Here is a 17,569-nt window from a genome sequence, read left to right as displayed (position 1 = left end):
TTACTAGTATGTGAGATGACTGCAATTGTGTGCTAGTTTGAACATTGTTTGGCATTGCCTTTCTTAGGGATTGGAATGAAAACTGACCTTTTCCAGTCCTGTGGCCACTGCTGAGTTTTCCAAATTTGTTGGCATATTGAGTGTAGCACTTTCTCAGCATCATCTTTTAGGATTTGAAATAGCTCAACTGGAATTCCATCACCTCCACTAGCTTTGTTCATAATGATGCTTCCTAAGGCCCATTTGGCTTTGCATTCCAGCCAGGATGTCTGGCTCTAGGTGAGTGATCACACCATCATGGTTATCTGGATCATGAAGATCTTTTTTGTGTAGCTCTTCTGTGTATTCTTGCCACCTCTTCTTAATATCTTCTGCTTCTGTTACGTCCATACCATTTCTCTCCTTTATTGTGCCCATTTTTGCATGAAATGTTCCCTTGGTATCTCTAATTTTCTTAATTAGATCTATAGTCTTTCCTATTCTACTGTTTTCCTCTATTTCTTTGCATTGTTCACTGAGGAAGGCTTTCTTATCTCTTCTTGCTATTCTTTGGAAATCTGCATTCAGATGGGTATATCTTTCCTTTTCTCCTTTGCCTTTCACTTCTGTTTAGCAAAAAGGCAAAATGGTTGTCTGAAGAAGGCTTACAAATAGCTGAGAAAAGAAGAAAAGCTAAAGGCAAAAAACAATAATTCAAACAGATCGACATTAATTTCTTTTTCATGTAAAAGCTAAATCATAAGTAGTCCAGAACTCATATGGCAGCTCTGTGATCTTGAGGACCTGGACACTTACTGCTTTGTCATTCTACCATTCTCAAGTCATGGCTTTTATCCCTGGTCTAAGATGGTTTTTGCAGTTTTCACCAGTGTGGCTGCATTCTGCTTACATATCGTTGGTAGACCCTAAAATAAATAGCCAAGCATAGCAGCAAGAGTGACTGGGAAATGTAGTCTTTATTTGAGCAGGCTTGTGCTCAGCTGAATGTTGAGCGTTCTCTTGCTAAAGAGAGAAGGAGAAAATCAATATTAGGGGACCGTTGACAGTCCTTGACAAAAACTACATGCACTTAGAAGAAAGTGATGGATATTTGCAAATAACTGGCATATACCTAACTGATTATCAAGTTTGTTCTAAAATCATTTTCAATATAACTTTACACACCCTGAATATTTTAAATTTGTGACTTGTTTTCTTTAGACTACCTTACCTTACTAACTCTATTTATATAGTTGAACTAAATATATATTCATGAGATGTCTGGAGTAAGAAAATTTTAGAGTCATAAAGAGAATGGCTGCAAATATTGAAGTTAACAGGAAACAGTGTTATGAAAGGGGTAAAGATTGTAAGTTAGTGAGTGATTGTTTTGCTAGAATGATAATTTTAACTCCTTATATCTAGTGACGAGTTATCCAATCGCAGATCTTCCTCAGCTTACAGTGGATTTACGTCTCAATAAACTCATGATTGGTTGAAAATATCATAAATCTAAAACACATTAATATACCTACTGAACATCACAACTTAGCCCACCCTAATTGAAACATTTGTTAGAACATCAGAACACTTGTTAGCCTACAGTTTGGCAAAATCATCTAACACAAAGCCTGTTTTATAATAAAGTGTTGAATATCTCAGGTAATTTACTGATGCTTGCTGTAGACTTTATATAGTTGTTTTAGTATCTCCAGCGTAGCAATTACTTTTTTATCTACTTTCTGTACAAATTCACTGACCATTTCTAGAGTTATATGCTTCCTAAGCAATAGATATGAAATATTTGTGATATTTAGGAAGCCAATACCTCACTCTCTTAGGGTTTGAATTGGAAAGCAAGATGTAATATAGATAAATTTCCTCAAAATGTATTCCTCTACATTTTCCCTACAAGCAACATATCTGCAAATCAGATACTTCCCCCTCATCTTCAGCACCTCTTAATGCCAGAGGAGCCCAGGACTTCATCCCTTCTCTATATACACTCTTTCCCTGGTAGTTCTCATTCAGTCTCATGATTTTATAGGCCAAATGAAGATTTCTACTTAGCCTAATAGGCCTTTTAATCCTAAATTTTCATATCCAAACTTCTGATCTCCTTATTTACCTCCATCTCAAATATATTAGGGTTCCAGTTTTCTCTGTCAGTGACTAACAACTCCAGTTTCTTGGGCCAAAAATTTTGGAGTCATCTTTTACTTTTTTTTCTTCCCTACACCCTACAATTACTCTTCAAGAAGTCATATCAGTCCTATATACAAACTATATCCAGCTTCCAATCACTTCTCATTGCTTCCTCTGCTGTCTACAACTCTGGTCCAGGAACTGCAATTCACTGCAGTAGCCTCCTCACTGGTCTCCCCTACTTCTGCCCTAGTCCTTCTAATAGTTTTTCTTAACAGAGCAGCCTGAGTACTTTCTTTTAAAGTCTTATATCAGGTCATTTCTCTGTTCATACCCCTCTACTGGATCCACTTTCCCTAAGTGACACTTGAAGTCCTTATTTATAGCCTAGAAGGTTCCTCATGACAGAGCCTCTATCTGACCACATCTCCTACTCCACACCAGACACATTGACCTTTTTGCCACAGGATAATGTACTTACCATACCCTTTGTTGACCTTAAACAGTAGACTACCAGTTATTTCTGCAGCAAAAATGCGTTTATTCAAGATCAACAAAGAAGAGCAATTCAGGAACCACAACTGTGGTGAGGCACATGCAAAGTCTTCCCAAGGAGAAGAAAAGAACCCTTTCATAGAAGAAAAAAGAAAGTTGGGAGGGCTGTAGTAAATGAAGAGTCCACTGGAGGAACTGAGAGTCTTCATTGAACGAGTTGTGACACTCTTTCATTGGCTAAGCTCTTCCCAGGCAAGAAGAAAAAGTTTTCTTATTTTTGGTGGTCTCTGCTATTGTAGTAAGGCAAAAGAGTACCCCCTTGACATTTAAAATAGAAAACTGTATCTTAATTGAGGTTACTGTCTATTAACTTTTACACTCTCTTCCCCTAGGTGTCTGAATGGCTTACTCTCTCACCTCCTGTTAGTCTCCTCTCAAGCATTACCTGCTCAGGGCACAACTGCCTTTCCATAGTAGTTATTAACATTTGACATATATTTTGCATGTTTATTTTGTTTATTGTCTGTTTTTCCCATAAGAATGAAAAATCTTGTATAAATTTAATATATATTAAATACTTACTACATATTTCCAGTTCTTAAATCTGTGCCTGACATAAAGAAGGTGTGCAATAAGAATTTGATGAATGAATGAATGAAAGTATATATATAACATTATTTCACAAAAATAAATAAGCATTCAGTTCAGTTCAATTCAGTTCAGTCACTCAGTCATGTCCGACTCTTTGTGACCCCATGAATCGCAGCACGCTAGGCCTCCCTGTCTATCACCAACTCCAAGAGTTCACTCAGACTCATGTCCATCGAGTCAGTGATGCCATCCAGCCATCTCATCCTCTGTCGTCCCCTTCTCCTCCTGCCCCTAATCCCTCCCAGCATCAGAGTCTTTTCCAATGAGTCAACTCTTCGCATGAGGTGGCCAAAGTACTGGAGTTTCAGCTTTAGCATCATTCCTTCCAAAGAAATCCCAGGGCTGATCTCCTTCAGAATGGACTGGTTGGATCTCCTTGCAATCCAAGGGACTCTCAAGAGTCTTCTCCAACACCACAGTTCAAAAGCATCAATTCTTCGGTGCTCAGCTTTCTCCACAGTCCAACTCTCACATCCATACATGACCACAGGAAAAACCATAGCCTTGACTAGATGGACCTTTGTTAACCCCAAATAAATTTAGAAGAATCTCATAAGTATAGAGTATTATCTATGGGTTAGGCTCCAGGTAGTATTTTACAAGTGTGATGTCAGTAAATTTACATAGCAAGTCCTATGTTATTGGTCTTATTAAACCAACTTATAGGTGAGATATTGTGTAACTAGTCAATAAATGGGGAATATGGGTTCATACTCTGATATGCTGGTCATTCTTTACCCAACATTCCTTTTTAGATTTAAAAAAAAGTCAACACCAACAACAGCAACAAAAAAGATTATTACACCAAAGCTTCATTTAAAAATGGGCAACTAAATGCCTGGCTAGGATTCCAACTGTGTGAAAATTATAAATCCCAGCTTTTCAAAGGAAGAATATTGGGTAGGTCTGGCAAAAGCCTGAGCAGAGATTAGACAGGCAGAACTGAGCATTCCAACAGACAAACAGATTATAGTTAGAGAAACTTCTCTTAAGATGCCATTTTCCCTTCCCTGTTGTGGTCATCACTGAAGTGGCAACAGCCAAAAATGAAAATTAATCCCTTTTTGACTTCAGACAAGAGCAAGAACCATAAAAAACATGCCAACTCACTTTCCCACATTCACATTAAGATTATTTCTTTCCCTCTTTCCAAAGCTGAGACAGGAGTACCACGTCCAGTCCATGTCCATCTAAAAGGATGATGAAGTTCAGGTTGTACAAGGATATTACAAAGGTCAACAATTTGGCAAAGTATTTCAAGTTTGCAGGAAGACATGTGTCATCTACAATGAACATGTACAGCAGGAGAAGCCTATGGCACAAGTGTCCATGTGGGCACTCAGTCTAGCAAGGTGGTTAGCACCAGGCCAAATGTGAACAAGGTTGGCAAAAAGCGCTTTGGATGTAAAGCCAAATCTTGCAAAGTAAGAAAGGAAAAGGGCCAAAAAAGGAAGAAATATATGAGAAGATGTGGAAATAAAGTAATCTTATATACAACCTTCATTAACACCTGCTAAAATGAAAACGAAAACAGAAACAAAAAAACCCAACTCCCTAACCCAACCAGCCATCCCATACTCCCATTGTGCAAAAGGATGAGAAATTGTTTTATGTTCTTGCCTGTTGATTTGTTGTTATCAGTTTGCACCAGACGACTGAGATAATCCAAGGGTGCCAGAAATAAAATTCGGGATCTTTTTATTAAAGCGGTCTCTTATTTTGGTTGGTCATAAATAGTAAAGAAGGCCTTCCTTTGCCCTTCTGCTGGCCATGTGAAGAAACATGGGGTTGACTTTGCCTCTGATCTTCTCCAACTCTTCTTTTCTCTGAAAGATGTTTGAAAACTACTATTAAAAAAAAAATTCAGAAAAGTCAAAGAAAGAGGATAAAAGTCATAGCACACCCCATATAGAAGGAAATGTTCTTCTGAAGCATTTGCAAGTTGGTACCAGAAACTTATCAAAACCACCTCAAACTACCGGTAAACTGCTTATGATTATGAATGACTTTGTTTTTTGCTTCTTGTGCTTTTTGGTTTCCTATTATGCACATGTTAACTTTTAAGAAATAAAGGTTATTTTAAAAACCTTAAAAAAAAAAAAAAACACCTCAATAAAAGAAACGGTTACATGAATGACTTTTGAGTACTGAAACTTCAAGTATGTTAGCAAATCAGAAGACCTGTGAAATAAGTGGATATACTTACTAACATCCTGGATGGTCTCTACATAAACAGATTCTAAAGGGACATTTATATAATTAATTCACATTTGGAGCCAAAAGAAGCCCCGTATTGATTCCAAAGGACAACATCTCTCAATGCACACAGAATAGTGAGTTGTCATTTCTTTGTTTCAATAACCAAATGTGGTTATGGCCAGCTTAGTACTAAGATTTGGGTGAGAGCTGCAGCTGTCTAGAAACTAGCTCTAAAAGGTAGGTGCCAATATCCCAGCAAGCACTTTAAGAAGACTTCAAGTTGTATTTACCTGATCTAAGATTGAATGATATATATAGGGGAAGGAATGTTGGCAGGAATTTAGCAGTCTGAAGTCTGTGTTTCCTTGCAAAGGACAGTTGAACAATTCCTTTAAAGAGAGCAAGCTATTACTCAAAACTCAAACATTTGCTCTCCATATACCAGTGAAAATTGTATCCTATTGTCAAATACAATGTGTGTTATTATTAAAAATTACATGTCCCTCCTAAATGGCTGAGTTCACCTACATATTTGAGTTAACATATTGACCAAAGAAAACAGACTTGGCCACAAAGTCAATGAAAGTCAAATAAAAGGCCAAACTAAACAGATGAGACACCATGCCCTAAAGATCAACAGAGGAGATCATTGTTAGGTAAGGAGGGTTTAGTCAATTCAGCAAGGAGAATTTGCCATGCCCATCACAAAGCAACTCATTTAAACTACTTAAACACAAATTCTACTGCAAGACTTGTGGGCAGTTAGTTGAATACAACTGGGTTTTTTTCTTTACCATATTGTATTAAACTACATTGAATCTCACATGGATATCCTAGAGATATCTTTGAAATTTTTGGTAATAACAATGGTGGCAACAAATCAGTAGCTTTATATTAGTTAACTTTTTCAACTAACTAATTGAAAAAATTAATTAATTTCAATATTTAAATTTATATTTAATTGTGAGATGTGATATTTAAATGTAAGATGTAATGATAATTATGAAGTAATGAACTATTTGTTTTAAAGCAATCCTTATTCCAGTATATTCTTCCTAAAATGATTCTACAGCTTTTGAATACTGGGCATTATCTGGACTAGTCTAGAGTATCAAAGACATGCCCAGAAAATCCCATGGATGGAGGAGCCTGGTAGGCTACAGTCCATGGTGTCGCACAGAGTTGGACACGACTGAAGCGACTTAGTAGTAGTAGTAGTAGTGGTAGAGTATCAAAGAGTCCACACCTTGTCCATATTTGTCCTTTCTGAGATTTGTCAGAAAGAACTTCTATCCACTAAACTGAAAAGCACAATTTCTTCTTCTCTGTAGCATCCATAGGATTCATTCTGCTAAATATTATAATTAAATACCTGGAAAACCCAAGAGACTCAACCAAAAAGCTATTTAGCCAAGTAGTGAGGCACAAAATTAATATACAAAAGACAACAAATGGCATGAATATATAATGGATTCAAGCACTCATTTAAAAAAGAAAAGATGAAAGCTACATTAATAAACTTAATAAGAAATGTTAAAACACGACTGAAAACATACAAGAAGTTTTGTACAAAGGGAATATGTGCCTAGTTGGTAAATACCAAAGGATGTCAATTCTTTCTGAGTTAATTTATAATTTCAATATGAGCCCAATAAGAAAAATATTGACAGTGAGGTTTTTAACACAAGGCAAAATTATCATAGTTTATATGGAAAAATAATTAATCAGAAATAGGCAGAAAACTGAGGGTTAACGGGCAATTAGGGCAAATTAGCACTATCAGATTTGTTGTTGTTCACTCATTCAGTCACGTCTGACTCCTTATGAACCCATGGTCTGCAGCACGCCAGGCTTCCGGGTCCATCACCAACTCCTGGAGTTTGCTCAAACTCATGTCCATTGAGTTGGTGATGCCATCCAACCATCTAATCCTCTGTCGTCCCCTTCTCCTGCCTTCAATATTTCCCAGCATCAGGATCTTTTCCAGTGAGTTGGCTCTTCACATCAGGTGGCCAGGGTACTGGAGTTTCAGCTTCAGCATCAGTCCTTCCAATGAATATTCAGGACTGATTTCCTTTAGGATGGACTAGCTTTTTCACCTTGCTGTCCAAGGGATTCCCAGGGGTCTTCTCCAACACCACAATTCAAAAGCATCAATTCTTCGGTGCTCAGCTTACTTTATAGTCCAACTCTCACAACCATACATGAATACTGGAAAAAATATAGCTTTGACTATATGGACCTTTGTCAGCAAAGTAATGTCTCTGCTTTTGAATATGCTGTATAGGTTTGTCATAGATTTTCTTCCAAGAAGCAAGCATCTTTTAATTTCATGGCCGCAGTGATTTTGGAACCCAGGGAAATAAAGTATCTCACTGTTTCCATTGTTTCTCCATCTATTTGCCTTGAAGTGGTGGGACCAGATGCCATGATTTTCTTTTCTCTTTTTTTGAATGTTGAGTTTTAAGCCAACTTTTTCACTCTCCTCTTTCACCTTCATCAAGGACTCCTTAGTTCCTCTTCACTTTCTGCCACAAGGGTGGTGTCATCTGCATATCTGAGGGTATTCATACTTCCCCCAGCAATCTTGACTCCAGCTTGAGCTTCATCCAGCCCAGCGTTTCACACGATGTACTCTGCATATAAGTTAAATAAGCAGGGTGACACTATACAGCCTTGACATACTCCTTTCCTAATTTTGAACCAGTCCATCACTCCATGTCCAGTTCTAACTGTTGCTTCTTGACCTGCATACAGATTTTTCATGAGACCGGTAAGGTGATCTGGTATTCTCATCTCTTGAAGAATTTTCCATAGTTCGTTGTGATCCACACAGTCAAAGGCTTTAGTGTAGTCAATGAAGTAGAAGTAGATGTTTTTCTGGAATTCCGTTGATTTTTCTACAATCCGAAGGATGTTGGCAATTTGATCTCTGGTTCCTCTGCCTTTTCTAAATCTAGCAGTATCAGATATTAAAACACAAAGACCTGAACACTGAAACAGTGTGGTACTAATTAATCATTACACAAAATGACTGATAAATACCATACAAAATTCAAAACTAATTCCAAATGCATACTGCGATTATGAAAATTATGGCATTTCTAACCAGTGGGGAAGAGGTAAACACCTCAATAAATGATGGCTAACTGCCTGTGAGGAAAAGATCTTGGATTCTGAGCACATACCATTACTCTAGTAAAACCAGGACAAATTTCAAATGAATGAAAGATGTTCCTACAAAATAGTGAGAGCATATAATATTAGAAGAAGTTACAGAAGTTATATTTTAGTATTTCAGTGGAGAAGATCTTTATGACTCAAAATCTATAACCCATGAAAGAGAATAATAAATTTAATAATATATAAAACTATAAACAATGCCAGATAGTAAATTACAAACAGAAACTCATATCATAGACAAATAATCTCCTTAACATGTGAAGAACTATTGGATACCAATAAAAGACCAACGATGTAATAGAAAATAGGCCTAAATACCAGGTGGTGCTAGTCATAAAGAACCTACCTGTTGATGCAGGAGACATCAGAGATGCAGGTTCAGTCCCTGGGTTGGGAAGATCCGCTGGAGGAGGGCATGGCAACCCACTCCAGAATCCCATAGAGAATCACAAAGAGTCGGACATGACTGAAGTGACTTAGCATTCATGCATGGAACTCCGTGTATGTGTGTGTAAGAGTTATGTAAATGATGGACAGGGTGAGAGCAAAACTTTTCACTGTATACCTTTATTTATATATATATATATATATTTTTTTTTTTAATTTGAACTATCTAAACATATGACATTTTATGTCACAGGACCAGGAAAAGATTTTAATACCCAAGAGGAGCCATTCCTTTAGGGCCCTCATCATAAGCAACCATTTGCTGCTGCGGAGAGTGGAAAGTCAATTGAAACTGTCTTCTAACAACAGTAAACAAATGGGACTACATCAAACTAAAAAGCTTATGCAAGGCAAAAGAAACCAGCAACAAAACAAAAGGGAAACCTATTGAGTGGGAGAAGATATTTGCAAACAATATATCCTATAAAAGACTGATATCCAAAATATATAAAGAACTGATACAGCTCAGTATAAAAAAAAACAGCAATTGACAAATGGACAGAGGACCTGAATAGACATTTTCCAAAGACAGACAGATGGTCAACAGGCACATGAAAAGATGCTCAGCGTGCTAATAATCAGGAAAATACAAACCAAAATGACAATAAGATGCCACTGCAGGCCTGTCACAATCACTATTATCAAAAAGATGACAAATAACAATTCTTAGGGAGGATGTGAAGAAAAGGGAACACTAATGTACTGTTGGTAGGAATGTAAGTTAGTATAGCCTCTGTGGAAAACAGTACTGAGGTTCTTCAAAAAATTAAAAATGCAACTGCCAGCAATTCCAGCTCTTAGTATTTATTTGAAGAAAATAAAAACACTAATTCAAAAAGATATGGACCCCCATGTTTGTTGCAGCATTGAGTACAATAGCCAAGATTTGGAAACAACCTAAATGTTCACCAGTAGATGAATGGACAATTAAGATGTGGTATACATACAATGGAATATTACTCAACAGTTTAAAAAAAAAAAAGAAATCATTCCATTTGCAACAACTTGGATAGACCTAGAGAGTATTATGCCAAGTGAAGTAAGTCAGTCAAAGGAAGCAAATACTGTATAATTTCACTTATGTGTGGAATATAAAAACAGAATGAAAGAATAAAACAAAAACAGGCTCATTTATACAGAAAACAAACCGATGGTTGCCAGAGGGGTGAGGGGTGAAGGATGGGAAAAATAGGTCAGAGGGATTAATAGGTACAAACTACTAGTTATAAAATAAATAAGTTTTGGGGATGTAATATACAGCATAGGGATTATAGTCAATAATATAATACCTTTGTATGGTGAGAGATGGTTACTAGATTTACAGTGATCATTTCATGACATATATAAATATGGAAACACTATGTTTTATTCCTGAAAGTAATATAATATTATGTGTCAATTATGATTCAATAAAAAAAACCCAAAAACCCACCAAATTAACAGGCAAATAAATAAAACTATCTTCTTCATTGCCAGTGGTCTCTTTCTACTAAAAAGTACACCATCAAAGCTACACATTAGACAGAGAACCAAGTAGAATACATGTTTTACTTACTTCTTTTCCTTTTCCTAAGAGTAAGGGAATTATGCCCAAATATAGTGTATCTTCCTTTAAATCTTTCTCTTCTTTTTAATCTTTTCTAAACATACAAAAAGAAAAAGAAAAGAAAAACCCCAAAAACAAAACAACCGCAAAAAGCCAAAGGAAAAAAAAAATGGCCATTCAGTATTTTCCTTGTCTTAGTATATCCAGGCTGCCATAACAAAATGTCACAGGCTGGGCTGCTTATAAACAACAGAAATAATTTATTTCTCATGTTTTGGAGCCTGGAAGTCCAAGATCAGAATGCCAACCTGACTGGTTGAGGATCCTTTCTGGATCACAGACTTTTCATTGTATCTTCATGTGGAGAAAGGGGCTGAGGATATCTCTGGAACCTCTTTTAAAAGGATACTAAGCTCAGTCAGTAAAGAATCTGCCTGCATTGCAGGAGACCCGGGTTCGATCCCTGGGTTGGGAAGCTTCCCTGGAGAAGGAAATGGCAACCCACTCCAGTATCCTTGCCTGGAAAATCTCATGGACAGAGGAGCCTGGTGGATTGCAGTCAATGGGGTCGCAAAGAGTCGGACTTGAGCGACTAACACACGAACACTAATGCCATTCATTATGTTAAGGCTCCACCTTTATGTTATGTTAAGGGCTCCACCCTCAACTTAAGACCTCCCAAAAGGAAGTGGAAAAACTCTTTCAAACTGAATTTAAGAGAGTCTCTTTGTACTAAACTTCACCTTCTATTTGTCACCTCTGATTTCACGCCCTGTTTTCACACTAACATTTTACCAACTTTCAAGGTCATTTCTCTCTTGGCCTTAGGATATTATTCACCTAATTCAGCTCCCTATGAGTTTAACAGTATGCTCTGAATTCTTTTATCATCAATAAGGATATGAAGGAAACCATCCTCATGGCAGGTTTCCACTCATTATCATTTGATTCACTGTCATTGTATGAATCACTGGAAACACAGTGATGGCTAAGTACTGTTTGTAACTTTGTCAAATTCTTCCATTACCCAGAGGTGGTATAAACCAGACTACTTTAGCTCTTTGGAAGCTTCTTCTCTCTTACTGCTGTGATGCTGTAGCTTTTACTACTTTCTCATAAATAGATATCTGCAGACCCTAAGCTGCCTATATTGAAACTGATTCAATCTTTTGTCCAGAGGTTTCACTGAAGAATACAGTGTAGGGTAACTATGACAACACTGGTATGATAAAAGAAAAGCAAACTCCAATAATCTAGAATTTCCTTCAGCCATTGTTTCCAGGGAGAACCTTTAAGACATTTTATGTTGCAACTTGCTTTATATGGTAACAATAATATGAAAGAGATATTCCTGAAATTAAAAGAACTGTATTCAAATTTTTTTTTTTCCCTCTCACTTTTTCCACCTGTGTTTTAGTTTGCTTTCAGTACTAGAGTTAGAATAAAAAGCAAATTGGTCATGGGAGATAATCTTTGAAAAAGCAATTTTCAGTACAGTGGCCAAAAATATTTTTTAAAAATAACTATAGTAATTGTAGAAGTTGGGTGATGGATATGTGAGAGTTCAATACAATATTCCTCTCCTTTGGTGTATTTTGAACATTTTCTATAACAAAAAAATTAAAATAAGTAAACCTTTAAGTGCGTTCTCAATCTCTTTTTGCTGTGGTACATCGTATCAGATATCCTATAAACTACCCTTGGCATCATCCTCCAAATTGGATCTATGTCCAGAGAGAGAGATTAAATTATAATTGAGGTGAAATGTACTATTACTTTACTGTAGTTAATAATTTGATGAGAAAAGTAGAGATAATAGCAAAATGGTGGTAATTCCTGAAAGCTGGAAACTGGGGGCCATTCAAGTAGGTCATTGATGTTGTTTGCATATGTTCAGAGGAGGAAAGAGGGGACCATAGTGTCGACAACACAAGGGTGATATGAGGAAATAAGATTTTTTAAAAATTCTAGGTCCAGATGGTAAAGAATATAGAAAAAGAAGCTGAAGAACAAACTTAGGAAGGGCTGATAATGAAAAGCTGAGCTCAGGCAATCTCTGCATATTATCACATATCCAGAATAAAGGAAAGAAGGCTATCATGGGATCCCTGTGAGTGTGATCCCAATGACCCTGAACACACTGAACATTCAGATGCCTGCAAGGACTGCAGTTTTAGCCTGAAACTGATCCAGGCAGAAAAGGACCCTGCACCTTCAAGGATACGGTTTTCCAAAGAGGTTTATCTTCCCTCAGCTTGAGAATGGGGGTAGACTGAACTAGAAAGAAAAGGCATTGATTTCAATGGTTTGGACTCAAGGAGAGAGCAATAAATGAAAGAATTGAGACAGCTTAGGAGAGATGGCTTAGTGTTTTCAGACTGTACTGAGTTAATGAGGCAATATTTTCATCAGTACCTCACTTCATCTATTTATATGTTTTTATTTTTTTAACCGAATTTGTCCAAACAATTAGTAATACCAGATGTGGAACTGAACAGATTGGGTATACTGTATTTTGGTAGATATAATGGGAAAGGTATACTTTAGAGCAGGAAAAGGGTTATCTGGCTGTAGAGAAATATTTAGAGGAGAAATCTCTTGCCCCACTCTTGAATCTTTAAGAGTTTGAGAAGGCAAGTTTTTGTTCAAGATAAGGGTAGAGAAAATCCAGCTAAAGTTGCTTTCTGTTTGGGATCTGAATGGCATTTCATCAGCCATTTGGAATTTAATTGCAAAAGCATAAATAAATTTCTCAAGCCCCTTATTCTCTTTATAATAGCCTTTTCTCATTGGTGTGCTATTCTTCATTTGCCTGAAAAGCAAATTAAGGCTTTTTAGTAGCTATCCACAAATGCAGAGCAACTTCATAGGTCTGGCTTTATTTATTATTCTCATTTGAGATTTCAGAATTTATGTTGAGAATATACTTAAGAAACGAGCCAAAGATGCAAAGGTAGCTGGCATGCCTATTACTTAAGAAAATGCGATTAAATTCAAAATCTTCTTCACAAAACTAATGACCTTTAGTGGAGACAAATGCATATTCAGTTCAGTTTAGTCGCTCAGTCATGTCTGATTCTTTGAGACCCCATGAACTGCAGCCCGCCAGACCTCCCTGTCCATCACCAAATCCCAGAGTCCACCCAAACCCATGTCCATCGAGTTGGTGATGCCATCCAAGCATCTTATCCTCTGTCGTCCCCTTCTCCTCCTGCCCTCAATCTTTCCCACATCAGGGTCTTTTCCAATGAGTCAGCTCTTCTCATCAGGTGACCAAAGTGTTGGAGTTTCAGCTTCAACATCAGTCCTTTCAGTGAACACCCAGGACTGATCTCCTTTAGGATGGACTGGTTAGATCTGCTTGCAGTCCAAGGGACTCTCAAGAGTCTTCTCCAACAGCACAGTTCAAAAGCATCAATGTTTCGGCACTCAGCTTTCTTTGTATTCGAACTCTTACATCCATACATGACCACTGGAAAAACCATAGCCTTGACTAGACGGGACCTTTGTTGCCAAAGTAATGTCTCTGCTTTTTAATATGCTGTCTAGGTTGGTCATAACTTTCCTTCCAAGGAGTAAGCGTCTTTTAATTTCATGGCTGCAGTCACCATCCGCTGTGATTTTGGAGCCCAGAAAAATAAAGTCAGCCATTGTTTCTACTGTTTCCCCATCTATTTGCCATGAAATGATGGAACCGGATGCCATGATCTTAGCTTTCTGAATGTTAATCTTTAAACCAACTTTTTCACTCTCCTCTTTCACTTTCATCAAGAGACTCTTTAGTTCCTCTTCACTTTCTGCCATAAGGGTGGTGTCATCTGTATATCTGAGATTACTGATATTTCTCCCAGCAATCTTGATTCCAGCTTGTGCTTCATCCAGCCCAGCGTTTCTCATGATGTACTCTGCATATAAATTAAATAAGCAGGGTGACAATATATAGCCTTGACATACTCCTTTTCCTATTTGGAACCAGTCTGTTGTTCCATGTCCAGTTCTAACTGTTGCTTCCTGACCTGCGTACAGATGTCTCAGGAGGCAGGTCAGGTGGTCTGGTATTCCCATCTCTTTAAGAATTTTCCACAGTTTATTGTGATCCACACAGTCACGTGAGTTTGAGTGAACTCCAGGAGACGGTGATGGACAGGGAGGCCTGGCGTGCTGACATTCATTGGGTCGCAAAGAGTTGGACACGACTGAGCGACTGAATGAACTGAACTGAACACAGTCAAAGGCTTTTTCGGTGATCCAGCAGATACTGACAATTTGATCTCTGGTTCCTCTGCCTTTTCTAAAACCAGCTTGAACATCTGGAAGTTCATGGTGCACATATTGTTGAAGCCTGGCTTGGAGAATTTTAAGCATTACTTTACTAGTGTGTGAGATGAGTGCAATTGTGCAGTAGTTTGAGCATTCATTGGCATTGCCTTTTTTTGGTATTGGAATGAAAACTGACCTTTTCCAGTCCTGTGGCCACTGCTGAGTTTTCCAAATTTGCTGGCATATTGAGTGCAGCACTTTCACAGCATCATCTTTCAGGATTTGAAATAGCTCAACTGGAATTCCATGGCCTCCACTACCTTTGTTCGTAGTGATGCTTCCTAAGGCCCACTTGACATCACATTCCAGGATGTCTGGCTCTAAGGCGAGTGATCACACCATCGTGATTATCTGGGTCGTGACAATCTTTTTTGTACCATTCTGTGTATTCTTGCCACTTCTTAGTATCTTCTGCTTCTCTTAGGTCCCTACCATTTCTGTCCTTTATTGAGCCCATCTTTGCATAAAATGTCCCTTGCTATCTCTAATTTTCTTGAAGAGATCTCTAGTCTTTCCCATTCTATTGTTTTCCTCTATTTCTTTGCATTGATCACTGAGGAAGGCTTTGTTATCTCTCCTTGCCAGTCTTTGGAACTCTGGATTCAAATGGGTACTTCTTTCCTTTTCTCCTTTGCTTTTCACTTCTCTTCTTTTCACAGCTATTTGTAAGGCCTCCTCAGACAGCCATTTTGCTTTTTTTGCATTTCTTTTTCTTGGGGATGGCCTTAATTCCTGTCTCTTGTACAATGTCACAAACCTCCATCCATAATTCGTCAGGCACTCTGTCTTTCAGATCTAATCCCTTAAATCTATTTCTCACTTCTACTGTATAGTCATAAGGGATTTGATTTAGGTCATACCTGAATGGTTTAGTGGTTTTCACCACTTTCTTCCATTTCAGTCTGAATTTGGCAATAAGGAGTTCATGATCTGAGCCACAGTTAGCTCCTGGTCTTGTTTTTGCTGACTGTATAGAGCTTCTCCATCTTTGGCTGCAAAGAATATAATCAATCTGATTTTGGTGTCGACCATCTGGTGATGTCCATGTGTAGACCCTTCTCTTGTGTTGTTGGAAGAAGGTGTTTGCTATGACCAGTGCGTTCTCTTGGCAGAACTCTATTAGCCTTTGCCCTGCTTCATTTTGTTTTCCAAGGCCAAATTTGCCTGTTACTCCAGGTGTTTCTTGACTTCCTACTTTTGCATTCCAGTCCCCTGTAATGAAAAGGAAATATAAGAAATAAAAGAAATATATATTAGAAATTTACATAAACATGACAGAATATTATTTGGTAATCATGATATATCTAAAACAATTAAAAATACTAAAATCTTTATATTGATCACTGACCAGATGCTGTTTTCTAGAATAGAGCTTTATAGCATAGCTAGAATGACAAGACAAGGATCTTTTCTTCCTGATGGGGAGAAGTTCAGTCAATATGTGTAGTGAGTGACAGAAGGAAAGCCTAAATGTAGTAGGAAAAAGATCATCTGTGTGAGGATAGTTCTTAATATTCCTCAAATATCTAGAAAGGAAACATAGATGGTAGTCAATCATTCTACATTTGAGTAGAGCATGCTGCAGAAACAGAGACTTAGTATAATCATGGGCTAACTTCTTGTAAGTGATATTTTAATGTGTGAGCATTGTGAAATCTCATCAAAAGATACGTTTGAGTTGAATGAGAAATATCCTGTATCTCATGGAAATATTTAAAACAAAATATTTAAAATTCTGTCTATTCCTATAAGGGGATTACCTAGAGAATCAAGGATTAATATCATGATTTAATAGAGAATTCTAAACCCTTAGGCACCCATCTAGTTTTGATAAGTTAGTGAATATCAATATTCTAAAGAAAATATAAGTGTGGTAAAGAAGCATAATCATTTGATAATAAGATACATAAAGTATCAATCTTCAGTTCAGTTCAGTTCAGTCACTTAGTCGTGTCCGACTCTTTGCGACCCCATGAATTGCAGCATGCCAGGCCTCCCTATCCATCACCAACTCCCAGAGTTCACTCAAACTCACGTCCATTGAGTCATTGATGCCATCCAGCCATCTCACCCTCTGTCGTCCCCTTTTTCTCCTGCCCCCAATTCCTCCCAGCATCAGAGTCTTTTCAAATGAGTCAACTCTTCACATGAGGTGGCCAAAGTACTGGAGCCTCAGCTTTAGCATCATTCCTTCCAAAGAACACCCAGGACTGATGTCCTTCAGAATGGACTGGTTGGATCTCCTTGCAGTCCAAGGGACTCTCAAGAGTCTTCTCCAACACCACAGTTCAAAAGCATCAATTCTTTGGCGCTCAACTTTCTTCACAGTCCCACTCTCACATCCATACATGACTACTGGAAAAACCACAGCCTTGACTAGTTGGACCTTTGTTGGCAAAGTAATGCCTCTGCTTTTGAATATGCTATCTAGGTTGGTCGTAACTTTCCTTCCAAGGAGTAAGTGTCTTTTAATTTCATGGCTGCAATCACCATCTGCAGTGATTTTGGAGCCCCCCAAAATAAAGTCTGACACTGTTTCCACTGTTTCCCCATGTATTTCCCATGAAGTGATGGGACCAGATGCCATGATCTTTGTTTTCTGAA

The 17,569-nt window shown here is 37.7% G+C and overlaps 1 pseudogene; it reads left to right on the top strand.

The window, feature by feature from the left end:
* The first annotated feature begins 4,316 nt into the window (after positions 1-4,316).
* Positions 4,317-4,787, top strand: LOC102411269 (annotated as a pseudogene).
* Positions 4,788-17,569: the final 12,782 nt, after the last annotated feature.

The sequence above is a fragment of the Bubalus bubalis genome, chromosome 2 (assembly GCF_019923935.1).
Source record: "Bubalus bubalis isolate 160015118507 breed Murrah chromosome 2, NDDB_SH_1, whole genome shotgun sequence".
Taxonomy (NCBI): domain Eukaryota; kingdom Metazoa; phylum Chordata; class Mammalia; order Artiodactyla; family Bovidae; genus Bubalus; species Bubalus bubalis.
Note: the sequence above shows the minus strand (reverse complement) of the source record. Positions and strands in the feature narration are given on the sequence as shown.